The sequence below is a fragment of the Ovis aries genome, chromosome 23, assembly GCF_016772045.2.
Source record: "Ovis aries strain OAR_USU_Benz2616 breed Rambouillet chromosome 23, ARS-UI_Ramb_v3.0, whole genome shotgun sequence".
Lineage (NCBI taxonomy): Eukaryota > Metazoa > Chordata > Mammalia > Artiodactyla > Bovidae > Ovis > Ovis aries.
The window spans coordinates 14,425,895-14,430,301 of record NC_056076.1 but is presented as its reverse complement, the minus strand read 5'-3'; the positions used below and the strand labels follow the sequence as shown (position 1 = coordinate 14,430,301).

Sequence of the window (4,407 nt, the reverse complement as noted above, 5' to 3'; positions counted from 1 at the left end):
GTCCAGTTCCTCTTACTTCATAGGAAGCTGAGGTCTAGAGCAGTACTTCCCAGCTATGTACATGCATGACAACATAGAAAGTGAACCCATTTTTTATGTCATAGTGGGGTAATCTCTAAAGGTGCTCACGGCTAAAGGTGACCATATAGGGTCCACTGGCTACCCTCAGTGCTACTCGTCTACCAAGAAGTCCTTAGGGATAAATATGTTGGCACGCCTGTAACCCATTCACAATTCTTCAGTGTTGCCAAGGACACATCAAAGAGGAGTGCTGGTCTAGAGCCCGCATATTCAAAGAGCAGATTTATAACATCTGAATTTCTAACTCTCCAGAAGTTACTTGTGTTGTCTTGGCCAACTGGCCAATGGCAGTGGTGAAAAATAGGATTGTCCAGGATCGGGTCTGTGAGATGCAAATGGTGATTGCCTAAGAGATTTCCAGTTTTCTTATGCATATCTATTTAGCATCTGTACTTTTCAGATCCTTCCAAGATCTCTGACCTTATAAAATGGCAGATGTAAATCACTGCTCTATCCCCCTTTCCCTTTCCTATCCACTAACTTTTGTAATAACTGAAGAGAACTGTGATTTTTGCAATAGGAAAAACATGAATGTGAATAATTGCTATAAATTTCATACACACACAGTCCACATATACACACAAAAGTACTCACAAACATCTATACTGAAATAACTAAAATCCAATGAGGCAGCAAGTGTCTTATTTATTATAACTTCTCAAAATTTTATTTCACTGTACCATTTTCTTTAGTACTTAGGTTGTGACAAGGTGCTTGCTGAGCCCTAGGGTGGTTAAATGTTGGCCTCTGTAGCCTTCCTTAGCTGGACTTAGAAAATCTGAAAGCATCTAAACTTTAATATGCGCTTTATCATATTAAACATGTGAATCATCTCCGCTTTTATGTGGTGCTTGTGGCAGTACCAAAATCAAAAACAACAAGGCAACTGATCAGTGGTGTTAGTAACATTCTGTTCATTAGCCTTTCTTCTCCATCATTCCTGGTTCCAGCTGAGTTCTTCTCCAAGCTCTGAGAGAGAGAAAAAATACACTTGCTTGTGAAATATTTTCTTACATGCTGCATATTTGAGAAAGTAACAAGATGTCTCTCATTCTATTAAAAATTATTACTTTGGTAAATTCCAGGTTGAAAACAAGTGACTACAGAATGATTTTTTTTTTTTAACATTTAGAAACCTTGTTTTTTAAACAACTCCATTTCCTTCACACGGAGAAAGCCTCAACGATTTATTCATTTCATTTGACTACTTTTTAATCTCAGTTTTTATGAGGACACTAATGACCCTCACAGATTGTTACCCTCCAGTGAAATAGCAGAGCTTTGGCAGCGGCTGGATTGCAATTGAAGAGTTTTGAAACTCACTGTAAATCTTCCTGTTTTGTTGTTCTTCAAACTAGGCTTTGCCATCTGCCTTATGAATTGAATTTTTGTTGTGGTATTTCACATGATCTAAAATACGGTTATCGCCACCCATAAACTGAGGTTCCTGGAGAGTATTAATTAAGTCCAAAATATTGCACCAATGTGCACAGTGAAATACTACAGAAATGTCATAGTGTGATCATCATTATAACCCTCTCTGCGTTCCATGATGACTGTTCTTTCAAAACCCGGAGACAATTTGGTTGTAGCAGCCAACGAAGTTAAATCTGAAGACTTAAATTCAGGTGTATGAGATAAATTGAAACAGATCTTATTGCTCCCAAACACTCTCTTGGAAAAAATGGCATCTTGACATTTTATCAGTCACTCAAGCGGTCATTCTCAGCAGTATCAGCCGGAGCTTGAAGGATAGAGCCGTAAAGAAAGGACTGTCAGCCGTAAACATTCCTCAAAACCATGAAAACCACAAATGAGAGCTTAAGTAATGGAGGACACAATACCCTTGATATTTCAACAGTTACCTGCAACAACAGGCTTTGTTCAGAACCATGGTCATTTTTTCAAAAGCCTTACTTGTCAGGCCCAGACTGGGGTAAAGGGGGAGAGAGAAGAGAATAGGGAGGAGGGTAGGAGTACGTATGATGTCTTTAGGTTAAAAAATGTAGTTGAGTTGGCTGTATATTTAAGCTTATGGGAATTGTTCAACAGCGACAAAATAATTTTTTTTAAAAAACACTAAAGATGGATCTGAAGACATTAATATCATCAAGCTTGAAGTGAAGCTTTGAGATTATTAGAGAGGCATTTACACAGCTCAGCTGTTCCCTATGTGGCCGTTCCTGATGTCAAATTACAGAAGAGAAAAATAGAGGGGAATGCATTGCAGGGAAGAGAAAGTAGTAATGGATAAGAGTGTGAGTGTGGGAAGACAAAATGAACTTAACTTCATTACACCTCAGGAACATATTGCAGTGCTGTGGAAGGAGAAAGACTGACTTTAAATGGACTTGGTGCTATTATCTGGACAATTGGGACCCAAGACAACTAAATGAAATTGAGTATACACCACAACCAGGTCACCCAAACTCAAGAAACAGCAAACCTGGAAAGGTTAAATGCCCTAGAATTGCATTTGTGGAGTTTCTCAACACATGAGATTAATGGTTACTCAAAGCAATGGATAAATATTAGCTAAAGACCATTAGCCGAGGAAAACATATCAGTGCATCACAGTTCTCGGGGCTTATCAGATCAATTTTAAATAGGTTTATCTTGGACTTTTCTAATGTTTAATGAGGAACAAATTGTTTTTTTTTTCCTATTTCCTCTACCCATGTTGACTTTTTGATATTACCTAACAGAGAACAATGAAAATTAATGGGTCTGTGACAAAGAGTTAATTTGCTTGTCTCAGAAGCAATTGGAAAGGGGTCATTTTATGATTGTTTCCTCCTATTACACAATTTATCATAAGTATCTATCTTGAATAGTAGATTCTTTAAATAAGACAATAGTTTGAATGGTCATCTGTCTCTTTCCACAGCCTTCATGTGGCACCTACCTAAACAATAATAGGTTGACATGATTCTATCTTATTTTTAATAGCTCTCAATCTATGTTAATCAGAATCAAAATGTCATTCAATTCTCTTTATATTTAACTGCAGCAAATAAAAACAAACACAAAGTATATTTTATTGTCTACCTGGAACCAGTCACTGTGCTAGGAATAGTAGGCCATCCTTCTATCTCCAGGAAAAATGGGAAAAAGTTCAATTACTTTACTTATAGCATCTTAATCGCATGCAGAATATTAAAGTCCTAAGTTCCCTAATTAGGCATTAAAAACCATTCGGAGGAAACCAGGGAGTAGTACCTGAAGACTGAGAAGAACAAATGTTAACTTGTGGCTTGGGTTTCTGCCTCAGTCAGCCTTCCTTTGTCTCTTATCTTGGCCCCAAGGTATCACTGTTTTCTGCCACCAACAAGGTGGCCTTTTTAACCATTGTTGATATCAAAAGGCTATGAGATGCAAATTGGTCTCTTAAAATTTACTTCCTTAAAAAAAAAAAGATAATAACTTTCCTTTTCTATAGTTACACTCTGAAATTCAGCTATAAGAATTCTGCAATACCTACCTAAATCTTTTGATAAGCAGCAAGTAAAGCAATACAATATTTGATCAAATGTTCCAGTTCTAAAAGTAGCAAGTGATATTTCTACTTCCTTCAATGAACTGTGCATTTCATCTTCATTAAAAGAATCACTTCTTTTATTCTATGTCAGTGGCTCATAATAAGGCATCAATAGAGTAGTGCTTACCCACTCCAGTGTTCTTGCCTGGAGAATCCCAGGGACAGGGGAGCCTGGTGGGCTGCCGTCTATAGGGTCACACAGAGTCGAACATGACTGAAGTGACTTAGCAGCAGCAGCAGCAGAGTAGTGCTTATATGCTGTGGTTTGGCTGACCTGTAAAACAGCTTCTCGTGACCCCAATATTTCCCTCTGTGAACAGTACAGCATGAACTAGCCGAGTTCCACCCACACAGAAGGCTACAGTGTCAAAACAAACAAAATAGCACAATAGAAGACCATGTACACTTTTCGTTGACTTAGCACTGCCCCTAGATTTGAATCTGAGTACATTTCTGGTCTGGAAACACAAGTCAAGAGTAAAGGAAGCTTTGAGAAGATTAGTTCATGAAAGAACAAAAGACGAGTCTCTTCCAGTAGTCAGAAAAAAAGAAATGTGTCCTGCCTTATATCAAATAAATGGAATATTATGAATCTTGCAATAGTGATATTTCTTATTCACAGTGGAGGCTCTACAAGAGGGAATTTGATTAGGGTAAAAAGGTACCAAAACAAAAGAACTTTATACTCTCCATTTCTCCTCCTCTCTCTCTCACACAAACAAAGAAAAAAACACAATCGCTCTGTTTTTACAATAAGTATGCATAGCTGTGTTTCAAAAAGTTAAAAA

General features: G+C 37.6%; 1 long non-coding RNA gene across 1 annotated transcript; it reads right to left on the bottom strand.

Moving 5' to 3' along the window:
* Window positions 1-706: 706 nt before the first annotated feature.
* On the bottom strand, window positions 707-3,933 carry LOC105604412 (uncharacterized). Its single transcript, XR_003586690.2, has 2 exons — window positions 3,747-3,933; window positions 707-1,050 (listed from the first exon to the last, which is right to left on the bottom strand). It is a non-coding gene; the product is annotated as an uncharacterized LOC105604412 (long non-coding RNA).
* Window positions 3,934-4,407: the final 474 nt, after the last annotated feature.